The sequence below is a fragment of the Myotis lucifugus genome, unplaced genomic scaffold (assembly GCF_000147115.1).
Source record: "Myotis lucifugus unplaced genomic scaffold, Myoluc2.0 scaffold_586, whole genome shotgun sequence".
In the NCBI taxonomy this organism is placed as follows: Eukaryota; Metazoa; Chordata; class Mammalia; order Chiroptera; family Vespertilionidae; genus Myotis; species Myotis lucifugus.
The window spans coordinates 30,129-50,960 of NW_005871634.1; the positions used below are offsets into that span (position 1 = coordinate 30,129).

A 20,832-nucleotide genomic window follows, 5' to 3' on the forward strand; every position below is an offset into this window, starting at 1 on the left:
CGCCCCCGCGCCCGGACCGGGTCCCGGCCCCCAGCGCGGCGGGTCCGGTCGGTCCTGAGCAGAGGGAGGAAGCGCCAACCGCTTCTCGCCCAGGCCGACCCCCCGCGGCTCGCGTGGGCCCCGCTGGTTCTCTGGTGGCGACGCTCGGACCGTCTCTGCCCTTCCGGCCGGAGCCCGCTTTTGCCCGACCGCCTTCCGCCCGCAGCGTGTCAATTTCACGGCTCTCATCCTCCGCCTGCCATCTTAGCTTCGCCCCGTCCAGCTATTGGTTTCAAATGCCTTATTAAAATGTGTTTTGTTTTTTTTTCAGTTTTGATTTGTGCAACGCAAATGGGCAGTTGTTACACGCTTACCATTTGGTTTAGGACAGCGGTTCTCAACCTGTGGGTCGCGACCCCTTTGGGGGTCGAACGACCCTTTCACAGGGGTCACCTAAGACCATCGGAAAACACATATATAATTACATATTGTTTTTGTGATTAATCGCTATGCTTTAATTATGTTCAATTTGTAACAATGAAAATACATCCTGCATTTCAGATATTTACATGACGATTCATAACAGTAGCAACATTAAAGTTAGGAAGTAGCAACGGAAATAATGTTATATTTGGGGGTCCCCACAACGTGAGGATCTGTACTAAAGGGTCGCGGCATCAGGAAGGTTGAGAACCACTGGTTTAGTGTCTTTAAGTCCTGCGGGCAGAGTGGACTTTAGCTGGGGAAGGGCGAGGGCAGGGCCTGCTTTTGTCTGTTCCTCTCCCCCTGCTGCGGGCTGGGGGGCCGGCCGGGTCCCCAACCACACTCAGCATCGGGGCAGCGGCACCCCCAGTGCTAACAGCCCAGAAATCGGGCTCAGAATTGCCTTTCGGGGTCCTCTCTGCCTACCGAGCAGACGCACCCCCTGCCCCCCAAGACGCCCCCGGCCCCAGCTCAGGACCTGGCCGCCGGGTGGAGGCCCCGGGAGCTGACCCCGAGGATGAGGCCCTGCGAACCGTGCACTGGATTCTCTGCGTTCTCCCGCAGGAACATTCTTGACCCGGTCATGCTGACACTCTAATAAAAGCTCGTGAAAAATAAAGCGCTGTGATTTTGTAAAAAGAAAAATAGACTCACTCTAGAAATGTGTGGGGTTTGGGGTTTTGTTTTTTTTTGGTGTCTTTGAAGTTTAATTTTTCTCTTTGCTGAGGTGTGTTGTGTTGTTGAGGTTTTAGATAGGGGTGCCAGAATTTAGCTTTGGGATAGAGGTGAACAGCTTAAAACCCAGAAAAATCTCCCCGTGTTCCACTAGCTCTAAGGAGGCCAGTTATACTGGGTACACTGGTGCTTAACTGGCAAATAATGCTGCCCCAATATTAATTTGAAATTTGGAAAAATACATATGTAAACTCTCCCGTAGGTTAATATGACTTTACTGATTCACATATATATATATATATACATTTTTATATGTTGCCATGTAGTCATGAATAAAGATGAAATATTAACACTATGAAATGATTGATTCTAATTGAAATGAATGGACTATGTACAGTACTGGTAATTCTCAGTTCAAGTTAATGGAGGTAGACGGCATAGCATCCAAAATAGGAACCTCCACGTAATGTCAAAAAACTCATTTTAGCCTTTGGATGTCATGTCCTGGGTATACTAGTAATGTCCTTTGGATATAACGTGACTTATAAACAAGTCACAAACTAGAATTTAAACTTTTCAAATTCTGTGCCCTTGTTCAACAATGTGGCGAGAGCTATAGGATGCTTACCTGTTCACAAACTGGGTAATTAGTGAATGAGAGCTTCAGTATAGTTATTATGATGGTCCTTTAAGTTTATGTGTTCTTAGATACTACCTATATTTATATTAGTAAATATTAGTGATATGAAAACAGTTTCCATTTAACCGGAAAAAATTAAACTATGAAAAAATAAAGTTTATCGACATAACAATTTATAATGGTTCTTGGCAGGTGAAGTCAGTTGTAATAATAAACATGAAGAATAGAAAGTTCCATGGCTTTCTCTCCAGGAGCTCTGCAGACTTTCTGAGCCGGAGGAAGCGTGGAGATCTTCAATCCGCTCATTTTACAGCCCAGGGAGTTCCCACCCCAGGGCTCCTCCATTACGCTGGGCTTTCTTAGGGCAACATTTGAAAGAAAAAATATTCACAGCGCCATCACCTTACTGTTTGCTCTTCTTAGAAACGGGTGAAATCTGCCAGTGGACATTTCACCACTTGGAAGTACATCTAATGCCAATGTTACTCATTGTTTTTGCTTCTTATGCTTTCAATGCTCTCATGGAGAAGATATGTAGTCCCTTCTGCACAAGAATGAGATGAACGTGATTATGACCCCACAAGCTCTCTCTTCCCACAGGCATCCTCGGAGCTAGTCTAAGTTCCTTGAGGGCAGGGAGTGAGATGCGCTTGACATTTCCAGCCCCCCCCCACCCCCCCCCCCACCCCCGTGCAGTGTCTTGTCCTCGGAGAGACCTGCGGGGTGTGGGGGACAAGATGCTCAGTAATGAAAAAAATCCTCCAAAGACGTGTGAAAGGTATCACAGCCCTGATGCGCACTGAATAATTGTTCATTTAAGAGAGTTCTCCAAAAATCAAGTAGAGGCTGTGATAATGCGTTTTATTTACCAGAGCTTCCTTGGCATAACACCTGCAGAATAAGTAACAAGTGATTTCATACTCATCTTAAGAGTAGCCATGCCCAAGGCTGTAGTCTATGTCTCTAATGTCCCAGGTCTCCTAACCCATTTCCTTATTCGATAGAACACAGAGGTAGGGACTTCATATTGTCTATCACTCCTAGCAATATTGCCAAGTACCAGATGCTTGACATATATTTTTTAGTTTATTTAGAAGGTGGTATTAAACTATTAGGAAAGTCTTCTAGCTTCAAAAATAAGCACCATCGAAAAGTGTCATCCAGGATCTACCAGTTGACTATGATCTAGAAAAGCACATAATGATAACAGATTATAACCAGCGCAGCCTAGCCAGTTTGGCTCCGTGGATAGAGTGTCAGCCTGCGGATTGAAAGGTCCCGGGTTCTATTCCGGTCAAGGGCACATGCCTGGGTTATAGGCTGGATCCCCAGTAGGGGACGTGCAGGAGGCAGCCGATCAATGAGTCTCTCTCATCATTGATGTTTCTATCTCTCTCTCCCTCTCCCTTCCTCTCTGAAAAAAAATATATTTTTAAAAAAGATTATAACCAGTGCTGTCCAATACAGTAGCCGCTAAGCCATATGTAGCTATTTAAATTAAAGATTAAATTCCTCACTCACACTACCCACACTTCAAATGCTCCCTAGCCATTGGTCTCATACTGAACAATGCAGAATAGAATGTTTTTATCATCCAAGTTCTCTGGGACGGTGCTTTTACGGACTGTTTTGAAAGTACAACTTACGCCAAGGAAGGAACCCTCATCCATATATGGCTCAACAGCCAGACTAAATGGAAAGCTGGTCCCAAGAATTAGAGTAAAAGTATGTGTGTTTATGTATATTTATATTATAGTTTTATAGACACACATACAGTCAACTCCCAATTCATCTATGTCTCTACTTAACAAATATGTATATATACTTAGATATATATTGTTTATTTATTTTTGTTATTCCTCACCTGAGGATATTTTTCCATTGATTGTAAGAGAGTGTGGCAAGGAGAAGGAGAGACAGAGAGAGAGAGGAATATTGATGTGAGAGAGACACATTGATTGGTTGCCTCCTGCATGTGCCCTGACCGAAGTGGGGGATCAAGCCTACAAACGAGGTACAGGCCCTTGACTGGCATCAAACCCTCACCCTTCAGTCTGTGGGTTGACGCTCTCTCCATTGAGCCAAACCGGCCAGGGCTACTTAACAAATATGTATTTTACTCCTGCTATGTACCAGGCACTATACTCTGCAGGGAAAACAGACATGAATGGCACAGTCCCAGGCATCCAGGAGCTTGCAGTTTGGAGAAAAAGATGAGCTCTAACCAGGATGCTACTGGGACACTAGTAAACTCCATGGGGAACCCGCCATTTGGACCATCTGCTGAGCCATTGTCAGGAAGGTTCCCAGGGTGCAGGTTTGTGCACATGCTTCCCACCCACAAACATTCACACATGCAAAAGCAAAACACGACACAGCCTCACACACGCACTTCAGAAGCCAGTGTATGACATTTGCAAGTAAACAGTAATTAGCTAAGATGATCTGATATCATATTCATTATTCTAAATACAGAGCTGCCAATCATTTGCAGACTTCTGCCCTCTGACAAGTTCTTCATTAAAAGCTGTCCGGGCCCGGCCGGGCTTGAGCATCAACGTATGAACCAGGAGGTCACGGTTCGATTCCCGGTGAGGGCATATGCCCAGGTTGCGGGCTCCATCCCCGATGTGGGGTGTGCAGGAGGCAGCTGATCCATGATTCTCTCTCATCATTGATGTTTCTGTCTCTCTCTCCCTCTCCCTTCCTCTCTGAAATCAACAAAAATATATTTTTAAAAAAGCTATCTGGAATATAAATCTTAGGGATATAATGTACAGCATGGTCACTACAGTGCTATACTATGTTGTATATTTGAAAGTTGTGAAGAGTGTAGATCGCAAAGGTTCTCATCACACAAAAAAATTACTATGGTGATCATTTCACAATATATGCAAATCTCGAATCATGATGTTGTTCACCTGAAACTAATATGTCATATGCTAATTATATCTTAATTTTTAAAAAGCTGTCACGGGGTAGGGGGTAACGTCCAACGAAGTGCCTCCTGCACTGTCCTAATCGCCTAGACCTGTGGTCAGCAAACTGCGGCTCGCGAGCCACATGCGGCTCTTTGGCCCCTTGAGTGTGGCTCTTCCTAAGCCTTAGGAGTACCCTAATTAAGTTAATAACAGTGTACCTACCTATATAGTTTAAGTTTAAAAAATTTGGCTCTCAAAAGAAATTTCAATCGTTGCACTGTTGATATATGGCTCTGTTGACTAATGAGTTTGCCGAGCACTGCCCTAAACACTGTGTATCCTCGGTATCTACGTAGCTTCTCCTTCTGTTTCCTGCTTCCGCTTGGCTCCGTCCATGCACATTTCCCATGGGCTGTCTTTTAAGTCCGCTGTGTTTTTGTCCTGATTCATTTCTTTGTGATATTAACTGACAGTGATTGAGTGCCCGCTATGCTCCAGCCACTGTGCTAGGCATTTTGTACCAAATATCTCTAATCTTATAGCAAGCTCATAGGTAGGAAGTATTTGTCTCAGTTTATACAGTAAATACGGAAACTGAGGATCAGAGGGGTTAGGAAATTGGCCAGGCTTACTACGTGGTAAAGGTAAGAGATCCAATCACAGTTGCCTGACTGCCTTGCCAAGCTCTTTTTCCTGCACCGGTGAGTTCGAGTCATTAGAGTTTCAAAGCCAGCGGTTCTCAACCTGTGGGTCGCGACCCCTCTGGGGATCGAACCACCCTTTCACAGGGGTCACCTAAGACCATCGGAAAACACATATATAATTACATATTGTTTTTGTGATGAATCACTATGCTTTAATTACGTTCAATTTGTAACAATGAAAATACATCCTGCATATCAGATATTTACATGAAGATTCATAACAGTAGCAAAATTACAGTTATGAAGTAGCAACGAAAATAATGTTATGGTTGGGGGTCACCACAACATGAGGAACTGTATTAAAGGGTCGCGGCATCAGGAAGGTTGAGAACCACTGTTCAAAGTCAAAACCGACATGCGCTGTTCCAGAAAGATTTTACAGAATGTAGTGCAGGAGAAAGATACAGGCGAACCAACTATTTTACTCTTAGAGTAATACGTGCTATGACAGAGGCGTGTATTCAGTATGGGAGACAGAGCCACAGGCTTCTTAGGGGAAGAGGCACTGAGCTGGGTTTTCTGAGGTGAGCAGGGCTGAGGGAGGGAAGGCCATGCCACGCAGGAGGAACAGCCTCTGAGAATGCATCGGTGAGCCCTGGCCAGTGAGCATCATCCCCAGCACCCAATGGTCACCAGTGCAATTCCTGGTCAGGGCACATACCCAGGTTGTGGGTTCGATCCCTGTGATCTCTGGTCGGGGTGCAGAGGCAACTGATTGATGGTTTTTTCCACACATCGATGCCTCTCTCTCTCTCTCCCTTTCTTTAAAAAATGGGGCTCAGGATTGCTGTTTTCCCATTTAATTTTCCCCCTTGTTTGTGAACTGTATTTTTTCAATTACAGTTGACATATACTATTATATTACTTTCAGATGTACAACCTATGATTAGACATTATGTATCTTATAAAGTGATCCCCCAATACGCCTAACAGCGACCTGACACCATACTGGTTATTACAATATTCTTGACTATATTCTCTGTACTATACTTTACATCCCTGAGGCTTTCTCATTTTTTAAAGGAGGTGGGAAATCTTTATTTTTATTTATTTATTTATTTTTAAATATTTTTTATTGATTCCAGAGAGGAAGGGAGAGGGAGAGAGAGATAGAAACATCAATGATGAGAGAGAACCATTGATCTGCCGCTTCCTGCACGCCCCCCACTGGGGATGGAACCCGCAACCCAGGCATGTGCCCTTGGTCGGAATCGAACCTGGGACCCTTTAGTCCGCAGGCTGACGCTCGATCCACTGAGCCAAACCAGCTAGGGCAGAAGCATTGTTATTCTTATGAAAAGTAAAAACACAACAAACGGATCAGGCCCTAGAAAAGAGTGCGGTGCTTTAAAATGTGAAGAGAAGGTCGTTGGCTGCCCAGCAGGGGAAACAGGTCTCTTCTTGGTAATGGCAATGAGTTTGCTCTGCCTCCACTGTCACCAGGATTGCTCGGCGATCCGGGGGTGGACGGTCAGCTGACAACGGCAAGGCCCCGGGGTGCAGAATGGGGTGTCACCTTGGAGGTGCTTACCTACCCACGTCTTCCCTCCAGAAACCGGACTTCTGCAGCCGGCCCTTATTGCATAAGCACGCAAATGAGTTGGAAACAAATTCACTCTCAAATTGTGATGGATAATATTGCCCAGGCAAACTCACGAAGCACTTTGTAAACAGATTTTTAATGTACATTTGTCCAGAAGCAACTGGGGGAGTTCAGCTTCCTGCCCTCGGGACAGACATGAATCTACGAGTTGAAAAAGGGGGGCCAGGTATGTTTTAGAGCAGCGGTTCTCAACCTTCCTGATGCCGCGACCCTTTAATACAGTTCCTCATGTTGTGGTGACCCCCTAACCATAAAATTATTTTCATTGCTACTTCATAACTGTAATGTTGCTACTGTTCTCAATCGTCATGTAAATATCTGATATGCGGGATGTATTTTCATTGTTGCAAATTGAACATAATGAAAGCATAGTGATTCATCACAAAAACAATATGTAATTATATATGTGTTTTCCGATGGTCTTAGGCTACCCCTGTGAAAGGGTCGTTCGACCCCCAAAGGGGTCGTGACCCACAGGTTGAGAACCGCTGTTTTAGAGTCACATCCTCCTGAAAGGCGATATGATTTCTTCGCATCCTAGGAGAAGCTGGATGGGCTGCAAGATGGAACTAGTTTCCAGTTTTTTCCTTCATCAGACCTTGAGTTGCTTTTACTTCAAGGTGAATTCCTAGAACAGGAACTTCAAACATAAATACAGACAAATTTTACAACGTAAGTACTAGTGGTTTTTCTATCACAGGTGTTTCGAAGCTGTTCTTTTCATCTACATGACAATAAAATGCCGCAGGGAAGTGGGTCTGTCATTAGCACCTGGAGTGATTGATCTTTTGAAGGTCCTACTAAAAGCTCTTCAGTGGCTCCCCACTGCCCTGGGGATAGAGACCCACGCTGGGCCTCCTGGAGGTGGCTTCTGCTGCCTCTTCAGCTGTGGTTCTCAACCTTGGCTGCACATTAGAATCACCTGGGAATCTTTTTAAAATCCTGATTTCTGGGCCCCATCCTCCGGAAATTCTGTTTCTTTGTTATTAATGTTGTGGCCCCACCCCATAACAAAGGAACAGAATTTCCGGAGGATGAGGCCCAGAAATCAGGATTTTAAAAGGATTCCCAGGTGATTCTAATGTGCAGCCAAGGTTGAGAACCACTGCTCTTCGGTCTTATCTCAGGTTTCTCTGTGCTTCGTGGGCCCTGGGGGACCCCTCCGTTTCCAGGGCCTGCCTGTGCTGGGGATACTCTGGACTACCCCCACGCAAGCTTCAGGTCTCAAGGTAACCCTGATAGTCTGACCCAGTTATGTCCTGCAGACGGCACCTCCCGAACACTACTGTTGGTCTACACACCTACCTCCACGCACATCGTCTGTGCGAACTGCCCGCTGTCCGGGGAGCATTCACACACGTTAGCTCTTCATCTGCTTGTTGTTACTGGTCTGCTGACCTCCCTCCCCAGGCTGTGTCTCACGGAGGAGGAGAGAGCGCATCTGCCTTGTTCGTTCGTTCTGTAACCCAGGCCTCCCACAACGAGGAGAATTAAGCTGAATCATAGGTGCTCATTACATAGTTGCTGAGGGAAGGAATATATAAAAATCTGTTGAATGGGAGAACGGGGAGATTCTGTTTAATGGGCACAGAGTTCCTGTTTGGGATCATGGAAAACTTCTGGAGATGGATGGGGGTGATGGTTACACAATGATGTGAACATACTTAATGCCACTAAACTGTGTTAACGTAAGAACCATTGAAACCTGTAAAGAATTTTTGTGAGTTTATTTGAGCCAAACTGGAAGCAGAACCTCAACGAATTGAGATAATGCTCCGGAGAATGGCGGGGTTACATTTGTATTTATACATTGCAATCAAAGGAGGGACGTAGGTGGGTTACATGAAATTCATTGGTGATAGATGAAGGAGGAGGGATAAAGCAAAGCAGGGGAAACCCCTGGGATTTCTCAACAGAAACTTTGCAGGCCAGAAGGGAATGGCAAGAAATATTCAAAGTGATGAATACCAAGAACCTACAACCAAGATTACTTTATCCAGCAAAGCTATCATTCAGAATTGAAGGTCAGATAAAGAGCTTCACAGATAAGGAAAAGCTAAAGGAGTTCATCACCACCAAACCAGTATTATATGAAATGCTGAAAGGTATCCTTTAAGAAGAGGAAGAAGAAGAAAAAGGTAAAGATACAAATTATGAACAACAAATACACATCTATCAACAAGTGAATCTAAGAATCAAGTGAATAAATAACCTGATGTACAGAATGAACTGGTGATTATAATGAATCAGGGACATAGAAAGGGAATGGACTGACTATTCTTGGGGCGAAAAGGGGTGTGGGAGATGCGGGAAGAGACTGGACAAAAATCGTGCACCTATGGATGAGGACAGTGGGTGGGGAGTGAGGACGGAGGGTGGGGTGGGAGCTGGAAGGAGGGGAGTTATGGGGGGGAAAAAGAGGAACAAATGTAATAATCTGAACAATAAAGAATAAAAAAAAAAGTAAAATGATGGACACATACTTAGGTGGGTGCAGGATCAATTAACATGATAATGAAGGAATTTGTGGTATCTGTCCTGGTGCCCGGCACATTTGGTTGTGCCCCAGGGGCTCCAGAAAAAGGGAAGTTACAAGTTACCCAGACATTTCAAGGGTGTGTTATCATAGATGCAAAAAGACAGATAGGCTCAGTTAAGGTAAAGGTTGACCTTGTCAGTGAAGATACTGGCCTAGGACGTAACTGCCCACCATAACTGCTTTTAAAGTTTAATTTCAGACCATCCTTTGTGGTGACTTTAGGTCTCTGAGTTTGCAAGACTGCCATGCAGGCCTTCCCTGAGCTGTCAGGTCAGCATGTGGCCCCTTTTGTCCACAACTACATACGTAAAAATGGTTAAACGGTCGATTTTATGTTATGTACTAGTATATTGTACCACAATAAAACATTTTGTTGAATGAATGCATAAGCAGTTAACCAGCTCCTAGCCAACTCCAATATTTCAATTCAATAGATATTCATAGAGTGTCCACTCTGGGTAAAACATAAAGCTGTACTTTTGGACTTATTTAATAGTCTGTAAATATAAAATATGCTCAACATTCAATCTCAACCACCCTTTGTGTGTAAAATGTGTTTTAACTAGATAGACAGGTCTTATTTATCTTTATATCCCAAGAAGCTAGCACTCATGTGCTCAGTTAATGTTTGTTAAATCAAAATAAGACAAATAATATAGTGTTTGTTTAGGGCTTTCTCCATTACTTAACACTTCCACCAACAGTATCTCATGTTATCACAGAATCTCCTTCACTCTCACCCTTTCTTCTCTTTTCCCTTTCCTTCATGTTAACAGCCATTTCTTCTTGACTTTCTGTTGCCAGAATCAGCACAACTTCCTCAATTTCTTTTCCATGTTTTACCAAATTTTGCTCCTTTATACCTTTGACAACGCCCAAGTCCCAGAAAAGAGTTACGCTTGACTGTGAGGTGGAAGATTACTGGGGACAGGCCAGTGTAGCAGAAGATGGATGAGTCCATGCCCTAGAATCCTGAGAACTCGTGCTACCTGTCACAAAACCTTCTGGGCATCCTTGAGAGTATTAATCATCTCACTTCAAAGAGGAATCACAGACCACCCATTTGTCCATTGTCTGTAGTTTGAATGGTGGTCGTGTTTTCTCATTGCTTCCTTTATTTTCCACAGAAAAAAATGCCAGCCTTTTTATAATGTAAGAAAGTAGATGAGAAGATACTGTACAATAAAATATTAGGAAGCATTATTGCCGAAACCGGTTTGGCTCAGTGGATAGAGCGTCGGCCTGCGGACCGAAAGGTCTCAGGTTCGATTCCGGTCAAGGGCATGTACCTGGGTTGCGGGCACATCCCCAGTGGGAGATGTGCAGGAGGCAGCTGATGGATGTTTCTCTCTCATCGATGTTTCTAACTCTCTGTCTCTCTCCCTTCCTCTCTGTAAAAAATCAATAAAATATATTTAAAAAAAATAAAAAAAATAAAATATTAGGAAGCATTATGAAGAGAAGGGAACATTGACAGCATGAGGCTAATGAGAGGATAAAGAATAGGCTAGTTTCAAGGCCTAGTGTCAAACAGTGTTACTGCCAGGAGCAAAGTCTCCCACGGACCCTGGCTTTCAATGGTAGACAAAATGGAAAGGAGGAGAGAGGTGACAGTAGTTGGATTTGAAGCCAGAGATCTCATTTGACTTCCATACACATGTAGGCAGAGTTCTCGTTCTAATATTCCGAACAGAGGCAACATGGCAGAGTAGGCAAGAGCACAGACAAACAGGCTGCTAGAGACAGAATCCCTTTTCCTTTACTTACTAGCTGTATGAACGGAGGCAAGTTTCCTAACCTTTCTATGCCTCTGTTTCTCATTTATAAAATGAGTATAATAAGAGATACTCATAGAGTTTTCATGAGCATTAGATAAATCAATACTTGCAAAGCACTTAAAACAATGCAGGCTTGTATTAAGTATTATATCCAAGTTTGGTAAATAAATAAAATTACAAATATAGTTAATTTACACCTTAGCATCCTATACTTTACAGAACACTTTTTCATGTACGTCACCTCATCAAATTCTCCCAACTCCAGGGTAGCTCTTGTTACCTTCATTTTATGCATGAAGGGAAATGAGATTTCTTAAGTGTTTTTGTTAAGTTAATAGCCTTGAGATAATGTTGACAAAGAAGAAAAATGAGCATTTTATATCTTTTCTTTCTTATCCTTTCTCCAAGGGAAAGAATCAACTTCTTTTTTCCCCCCTATTTCCACAGCAAAGGGAATGGTGAATCGTCACTTAATTGTTATTTGATTGCCAAGATGATAAGTTAGAATAGTTGTTACGATAATAAGCAGAATAGCTTTCATTGAGATAAAATATCGTTTGCATATTTGTATTTATAATATGTGGCATAGTGCATGTCTCTCTTCTAAGAACACTTATCTATTGGTAAATCTTTTGACGCTAAGAAAATAATATTGATTTCATACATATTAGCCTTAGTGGTGTATGTCACACTTATGCTCTAACTCCTAGGCTGAAATTCAGGCTATCAGCCTGTTCAGGGGAGCTCACTGCAGACTTTGGGTGGGGAGACTCTTCCCCTTCTTCTCCCCATACACACCCATACCGGGAGTTACATAACATCTTTGTTTTCTGCTCTGCAATTATTGGTGTTTCCTATTTTTTATTTTATTTATGAAAACATTTTTATTGATTTCAGAGAGGAAGGGAGAGGGAGAGAAAGATAGAAACATCAATGATGAGAGAGAAGCATTGATCGCTTGCCTCAGGCATCGCCCCTATTGGGGATGGAGCCAGCAACCTGGGCATATGCCTTTGACCGGAATTGAACCTGGGACCCTTCTGTCCCCAAGCCGACGCTCTATCCATTGAGCCAAACCAGCTAGGGCAGTGTTTCCTATTTAAAATAGGATGCTCTGCACGGGCCAAGGTTCTCAGGGTAGCAGGTTAGCAAGATTGCGTTCCTCCTCAGGCCCTGGGAGCTGCTAGACACTGCAGAGTGCTGTTCAACGTACAGTCTTGGGAGCTGGGAGCTGGACTGCCTGGTATTTTATTTGGCTGTGTGACCTTTGGCAGGACACTCAACGTCTCTTCATTTCCTCACTCAAAACACGGAGATAATGGCAGTATCCACTGTATTGGGCACTTAGAACGATTACATACGTTAATGAATGCTAAGCATTTAGAACAGGCACTACTCACGGCGAACATCCAGTAAATGTTAGCTGCTAACATTATGTTCTGTTTGTTTAACCCCTCTCATCATCCTCTTTGTCTTTGTCAGTGGCTTTCAAACACTCCGCCTATGACCTTCAGTAAGAAATACATTCTATATCACAATTCAGAAAATTCATATCACTAATACCTAAAAACAAAATTGAAGTTTCAAGAAACATTGATACCTGCTACATGCATTCTACTCTACTAATTTATGTTCCCTTTCAAAGAAAAATAACAAGAGTGTTCAACTAAATCGATTTCACAGTCCACTAATGGGTTAGTTTGATGGGCAGGATAATGTCTCCCTAACATGTCCACTCCCTAATTCCTGGAACCTGTGAATTGTTACCTTCTGTTAGGCGGCAAAAGGAACTTCACAGATGTGATTACAGGCTTTGAGATGAGAAGATTATATCAGATTATCCAGGTGGGCCCAGTCTAATCACACGAGCCTTTAAAAAGTGGGAAACCTTCCTGGGCTGGCCAGAGAAGGAGAAGTGACAACCAGAGGGTCCGAGATGCACAGTGAGAAGGGCTCAGTCTGCCATCACTGGCCTTGAACATGGAGGAAGGTGGCCACAAACCTCTAGCCCAGTGATGGCGAACCTTTTGAGCTCGGCATGTCAGCATTTTGAAAAACCCTAACTTAACTCTGGTGCCGTGTCACATATAGAAATATTTTGATATTTGCAACCATAGTAAAACAAAGACTTACATTTTTGATATTTATTTTATATATTTAAATGCCATTTAACAAAAAAAATCAACCAAAAAAATGAGTTCGCGTGTCACCTCTGACACGCGTGTCATAGGTTCGCCATCACTGCTCTAGAACAGTGGTTCTCAACCTTCTGGCCCTTTAATACAGTTCCTCATGTTGTGACCCAACCATAAAATTATTTTCGTTGCTACTTCATCACTGTAATGTTGCTACTGTTATGAATCGTCATGTAAATATCTGATATGCAGGATGGTCTTAGGCGACCCCTGTGAAAGGGTCGTTCGACCGCCAAAGGGGTCGCGACCCACAGGTTGAGAACCGATGCTCTAGAAGCTGGAAAAGGAAAGGAAATGGATTCTTCCCGGAGCCCCAGAAAGAAGTGCAACCCTGCAACACCTTGAATTTAGCCCAGTGAGACCCATGCCAGGCCTCTGACCTCCAGAAATGGAAGATTATAAAGTTGCGTTAAGACACTAGGTTTGTGCCTGGCCGGCGTGGCTCGATGGTTGAGGGTTGACCTATGAACCGGGAGGTCACAGTTCAATTCCCAGTCGTGGCATATGACTAGGTTGTGAACTTGATCCCCAGTGTGGGGGCATACAGGAGGCAGCCGATCAATAATTCTCTCTCATCATTGATGCTTCTATCTCTTTCTCCCTCTCCAAAATCAATAAAAAATATTTTTTAAAAAGACACTAGGTTTGTGACAACTTGTTATCACAGCAGCAGGAAACAAATACAGGATCTAAGCTGGGAACCTTAATTTCACCTTTGAAAGCTCTCTCCTCTTAGTCCCACATATTTTGATAAATCACCTATTTCTTTTGCTTATAACTTTGAGTATCTCCGGAATAATCCATAAGCTTTCCCAATTTCCATGGCCATTGCCCTCATTCAGGGCCCATTGATCTCTCTCTTGGACTATAAAACCTCCTCATTGCTTTCCCCTCTTCTGGGACTCAACCTGTTCCCCAGCCCCCTCTTCCTGGCTTTCAGGGTTAACTTCCTGAGCTACCAATATTATTACCTCCTGGACTTCTGACGCCTCATCATGCCTACAGAATGAATCTGAGGTCTTAAGAGTGCTATTCAAAGCTCCTCAGAAGATCCAGTTCAAATCTATATGGACACATTTTCCTGCTGCAATTTTCCCCATTCTGGCCCCTCTGGAGATCATATTTAGAAAGTTATTTTACCATTTCACTTTATTATAGTTGGTTGTTTAATTTTTTTTAAAAATTTTATCCTAAAAAATTGCTTTTTGGGAGCCAAAGAAGGCACCAAGGAGGAGCCCAGCCTGCCAGCCAGCCAGCTCCTTCTGCATCCCAGCGAAGGCCTCAGGCCTGTCATTTATATTCTGGCTCAATGTGTTTTTCTTTTTAATTAGGGCATCAGTGGCCCAGAGAACTCTCTTTTCCATGCCTGGGAAAAATAAACAAATTCACTAGGCAGTGCATTCTTCATTTGCATCTTTTATTTTAATAAACCTCATTAAAAATTTGTACCAACCTATGCATTTGAAAGGCCCTGCTGGGACTGACATCAATATGTGAACCATAGAGAAACGGGGGTGTTGCTTCCCTCCGGCCTCTGCAGGCAGGAGCCTGAGATGCTTCTTTGGGGTCCCACAGGTGATGAGGGTGGTTGTTTCTCCAATGAAAACCCAAGTCTGGAGTCTTGGCCCTGCACCGAAGGCTTCTCGGGTAATGTGCCCTTTTCTCCATATCCCCTGTGGTTCAGCCAACAAAGTCACATCAGATGCACAATTCAATTTCAGCCCCGCGAGAAGAAATTTCAGGTTAGAAGCTAAATGCTGTTGTGAAAGTGTCCTAGTCGGCTGAACCAACAGCGATTTATTCTTTTATTTTTATTTTTAAAATATATTTTATTGATTTTCCACAGAGATGAAGGGAGAGGGATAGACAGCTAGAAACATCGATGAGAGAGAAACATCAATCAGCTGCCTCTTGCACACCTCCCACTGGGGATGTGCCCGCAACCAAGGTACATGCCCTTGACCGGAATCGAACCTGGGACCTTTCAGTCCGCAGGCTGACGCTCTATCCACTGAGCCAAACCGGTTCGGGCCCAACAGCGATTTATCGTCTCACAGTTCTGGAGGCTGGAAGTCCAAGATCAAGGAGCCGGCAGGGTTGGTTTCTTCTGCAGCATCTCTCCTTGGCTTGCCAGCGGCTGTCTTCTCACTGTGTCCTCACGGGGTTGTATCTGCGCACACACACCTGGTGTCTCTCCCAGTGCCCACACTTCCTTTTCTTAGGACACCAGTCAGATTGGATTAGGGCCCACCCTAAAGGATTTTAAAAATATAAATTTATATGGATTTCAGAGAGGAAGGGAGAATATTTTTAAAAATATTTTTATTGATTTCAGAGAGGAAGGGAGTGGGAGAGAGAGATAGAAACATCAATGATGAGAGAATCATTGATTGGCTGCCTCCTGCACGCCCTCCAGCCCACAACCCAGCATGTGCCCTTGACTGGAATCAAACCCGGGACCCCTCAGTCTGAAGGCCAAGGCTCTATCCCCTGAGCCAAACCGGCCAAGGCAGGAAGGGAGAATAGTAATACAATATTAATGCCTGCCACAGCCTTGTGCAGACTCACTGTTCTAACAAATTGCTTCTGGGTGCACCTCCGAGCTCTGCTATGGGCCTCGGATCCCGTGCTTCCTTTTCCGGTGTCCAGGCTGGGCTCTGTGCTGCAGCCCTTGTTTGGTCTGAGGAATGAATTTATTTCGTGTGGAAAGACCTACCCCATGTCCTTTGGTTAGAACTGCTTCACGTGTCACAGCTGCCCTGTCACTAAGTCAGTGTGTCCTGGTGCTGCCTGGAGAAGCTTGTGCTCTTTCCAACGTTTTTTTTTTTTGTTTTTTTGTTTTTTTAATATTTTTATTTTCAGAGAGGAAGGGAGGGGGAGAGAGAGAAACATCCATGATGAGAGAGGATCATTGATCGGCTGCCTCGTGCAGGCCCCACGCCGGTCAAACCCACAACCCGGGCATGTTCCCTTGACCAGAATCGAACCGGGGACCCTTCAGTCCACAGGCCGACACTCTCTCCACTGAGCCAGACCGGTGAGGGCTCTTTCTAACGTTTATGACTTGTATTCTTTTGAAGACTAGCCTAAGCCCTCATATTTGCAATGGAATTTCTGAGATACGGCGTTCCACTCTTGCCGGCTATTTTCCTTTATGCCCTTGTTTCCTGTAAAAGCGGCTTTTAGAATTTTTAGAATCAACTCTTTGCGATATGTAGTCACTGAAATCTTACTCACCCCTGCACAGTTCAAATCCGGATTCCCAGATACATGATCGTGCCAATTAGAAAACCATAATTATCATTTTCAGTGAAGTGAGCAGCACTGACTTCCATGAAACATGTTAAGTAGATAATTTGGGGGTCGTAGCTCTTCTTCCTCCTGCTTCTATATGTATATTTGCAACTGGCATTCTCGCTTCATAGACCAGGTTCAAACTTGGCCAAGACACTTGGCCGAGCAGGAGCAAGGTCCTAGTCCTGGGTTGTGGTCTGGGTGTCGGGTAGCTTCTCAGGAGTGTCAGTGGCCCAGTGATGCAACTTCCTGAATGGGAACAGATTTGGGGACTGATAACTCATGCCTTGAGCAATCACAGGCCCAAGTTCAATGTCCTGTCCTGGAAAATTTGATTGGTTTGTTCAGGTCAATGTTTAGAAAATGAGCAAGGGTAGCATTAATAATCTACACAGAGCCTTATTTAAAATAACTTTGTTTTTGTTTTGTGTTTTAGTCTGGCAATTGCGTGTGTGTTAAGTAGGCATTGAAAAGTCCAGTGCACCCTGGCTGGTTTGGCTCAGTGGATAGAGCATTAGCCTGCGGACTGAAGGGTTCTGGGTTCGATTCCGATGAAGGGCACATGCCCGGGTTGCCGGCTCAATCCCTACTAGGGGGTGTGCAGGAGGCAGCCGATCAATGATTCTCTCTTATCATTGATGTTTCTCTCTCTCTCCCTCTCCCTTCCTCTCTGAAATCTATAAAGATATTTTTTTAAAAAAGAAAAGTCCAAGTGCAAGGCACAATCATCCTGAAGGACAACGAGTGTTACTCCAACTCCAGGGTCTTCCAACTGAAAACCCAAATTCATCTCTCTGGTGCCTAAGGCATCATGTTAGGCAGCGGAGTGTCTTTGCTCTGATCTTGCTTAGCTGAGATTTGATCATTTGCTTTCAAAGTTCATACTGACATCAGGCTAAGAGGTAAGGCTATCAATGCTAAGGCTGGAGAGCCAGCCCATTTGTTAGCTGTTGTGATTGAGATAGGCTATGGTCATTAATATAAACGAGAGCGACTCTCCTTCATCATCCCGTTGGCAGTAAAGAGCTCTGGTTCACGTCCTAGCCCCATCTCAAGCATCCTCTTCACCTCTTTGCAAACATTGCTCTCATTTGCTAAAGGATGATACAAGTATCCTCAACACTTGATTTGTATTTTTATAAAAATAATACATGCATATTGTTTAAATCATCGAAGGCTTGTCACACACACACACACACACCAACATTCACTGCCTATGACAGGTTGTATTTTCCAAAGATGGCCACGGTGATCTCTCCCATCCCACAGTGCTCTTCTTCTTCTTTTTTTTTTTTTTTAATATGTTTTTATTGATTTCAGAGAGGAAGGGAGAGGGAGAGAGAGAGATAGAAACATCAATGATGAGAGAGAATCATTGATCGGCTGCCTCCTGCACGCCCCCCACTGGGGATGGAGCCTGCAACCTGGGCATGTGCCCTTGACTGGAATCGAACCTGGGACCCTTCAGTTCGCAGGCCGATGCTCTATCCACTGAGCTAAACCGGCCAGGACCCACAGTGCTCTTCTTTAATGAGACCTTGACATTCCTCCCATGGAATGGTGGTATCTGTGTTTCTCCCCTCAAACCTGAGTGGCCTCTGTGACTGCTCTGACTGATAGAGTAGTATGCAGAAAGGATGCTGTACTAGCCAGGGTTCTCCAGAGAAACAGACCAAAAGGTTCTCTGTAGAGATATAGAGATTTTAAAAAATATATGTATTTGTATTGATTTCAGAAAGGGAGAGAGAGGGAGAGATAGTAACATCAATAATGAGAATCATTGATCAGCTGCCTCCTGCACGCCCCTTACTGAGGATTGAGCCTGCAACCCGGGCATGTGCCCTGACCAAGAATCAAACCATGATCTCCTGGTTCATAGGCTGATGCTCAACCACTGGGCCACATCGGCCGGGTGAGATAGAGCTTTATTATAAGGTATTGGCTCATCCAATTATAGAAGCTGAGACATCCCACATGTGCCCTCTGCAAACTAGAGATTCCGGAAGGCTGATGGTGCAAGTGTAGTTTAAAGCCTTGAGAACCAGGTACACTGAGGGCAGGAGAAAACAAAATCTCCGTTCAAGTGGTCAGAGAGCAAATTCATCCTTCCTCTGCCTTTTTGCTCTAGTCAGACGCTCAATGAATTGGATGATGCCCCACCCCCCGTCCCCCCTCCACACACACACACACACATTGGGAGGGGCAATCTACTTTACTCAGTTTACTGACTCAAATGCTAATCTCTTCCAGAAACCCCCTCGCAGACACATGCAGAAACCATGTTTAACTGAATGGCTGGACATTCCATGACTTATACAAATTGACACAGAAAATTCACTGTCAAAGACGCTATTGGACATCATGTTCTCTTGAGACACGCACCTCTGGAACCCTGATGTCAACTGCCTTGAGGTCACCATGCTGTGAGAAAGGTCCAATGAGCCCAGATGTAGCGATCTCACAGAGAATCCCGGAGACTACGTGGAGAGAGAGAGAGAGAGAGAGAGAGAGAGAGAGAGAGAGGCCTGGCCAGGCCCCAGCTGCTCCAGCCCCAGATCCAGCTGCATTTCCTGTATCTGATAGCAACGTCTTGAGAGACCTTCACTCAAAACTGCCCAGCACAGCCCTGCCTGAAATCCTGACCCACAGGAACTGTGAGGGATAATACAGAAAATGATTTTCTCCTCCCATTCACAGCTCCTTAAGAATTAAATGTTTTACTGCCATCAATCTCAGACGCATTACAATTTGACTTCCTGTTTTAGAAGATGAAGGTATCATGCTCTTATGTCACCCTACCTTCCCAATGCTACTTCCTCAATTACCCGAACACAGTTATATAACAATGTTGGTTAAGCCAATATTTATTTTTTGCCTTATTATTACTACTACTACATAAGTCTTATTTACTGTTGAGTCAATTTATACATAATCATTGCATTCTCTTTCTTATGCTACTTAATTTCTCCTTTGCTCCATTTCCCATATCATTATCACTCTTTCTTCCCACACTCCCCAACTGAATTGCAAAGGCCCTGAATAAGATTCCCCCATGGTCAGACATCACGTAGGCTACCTATCAGTGTCCTTTCCTCCCTGGACTTCATCTTGCCGGAGCCCCCGGCCCCTGTTCCTGATGGGCTGGCGCTCTCTAGGTGCAACTTCTGTCCTGGGGCTTCCTTACGCCTGTCTCCTGTGAAAGGGTCGTTCGACCCCCAAAGGGGTCGCGACCCACAGGTTGAGAACCGCTGATCTATGCAAAAGTGCTTTGCAAAGGCTAAAATGTCATACAGATGTGATCCCTTATCATTTGTTTGTAAGACACCTTGATAGATTTTTCTGTTGTGACGTCCTCTCTCTCCTTTTGACAAAATAATCAGTTCAGCAATGGCAGTCACCCATCTGGCAATGATTCTTTTTTTTTTTTAATTGCTTAAAGTATTACAAAGAGTATTACATGGCAATGATTCTTAAAGTCTCAAGATGAAAATCAATAAACTGCTCCCAATGATATGTCAGATACAGTGCGTTGAAAATATGTAGTAATTTGTTACCTGAAGGAAATGTATCATTCTTGGGATTTTGGCAAAAGTCCTTTAGACGCTTCAGCTCAAGGCATCGGCTCCTTGGGGCCCACCCACGGTCCCCAGGTGGAGACCGAGTCCCCCTGTCCCTCAGGGCTTCCTGTGCACAGCCCTCTCTCAGCACTTCCCACTCTGCTTCCTGGTTCGTTTCAGCCTCCAGGTGTGGTTGTGCCTCACCCATCTCTCTAATGCCGGCACCCAACACAGTGCCTGGCCCACAGTGGTTCTCAAGTGTTTAATGAAGTGAATGTAGAAGTTGACCTTCTACATTCAAATATTATTCAGTCTTTGGGGGAAATACTTCCACTTTAAATATCAAGAAAACAGAGTTCTGAAGTTCTTCTTGCCCCATAAAGACAAAGGGAAAATTGTGGCTGGTCGGACAGATTGCTTCGTCTTTTCGTGCAACGGGAGAGGACAGAGAAACAAAGCCACGG

General features: G+C 44.2%; 1 protein-coding gene across 1 annotated transcript in view; it reads left to right on the top strand.

Annotated features, from left to right (window-relative positions):
* The window catches only part of EFCAB2 (EF-hand calcium binding domain 2), a 123,070-nt gene that overhangs the window by 494 nt on the left and 101,744 nt on the right, over positions 1–20,832 (top strand). The gene's annotated exons all lie outside the window — the stretch shown is intronic.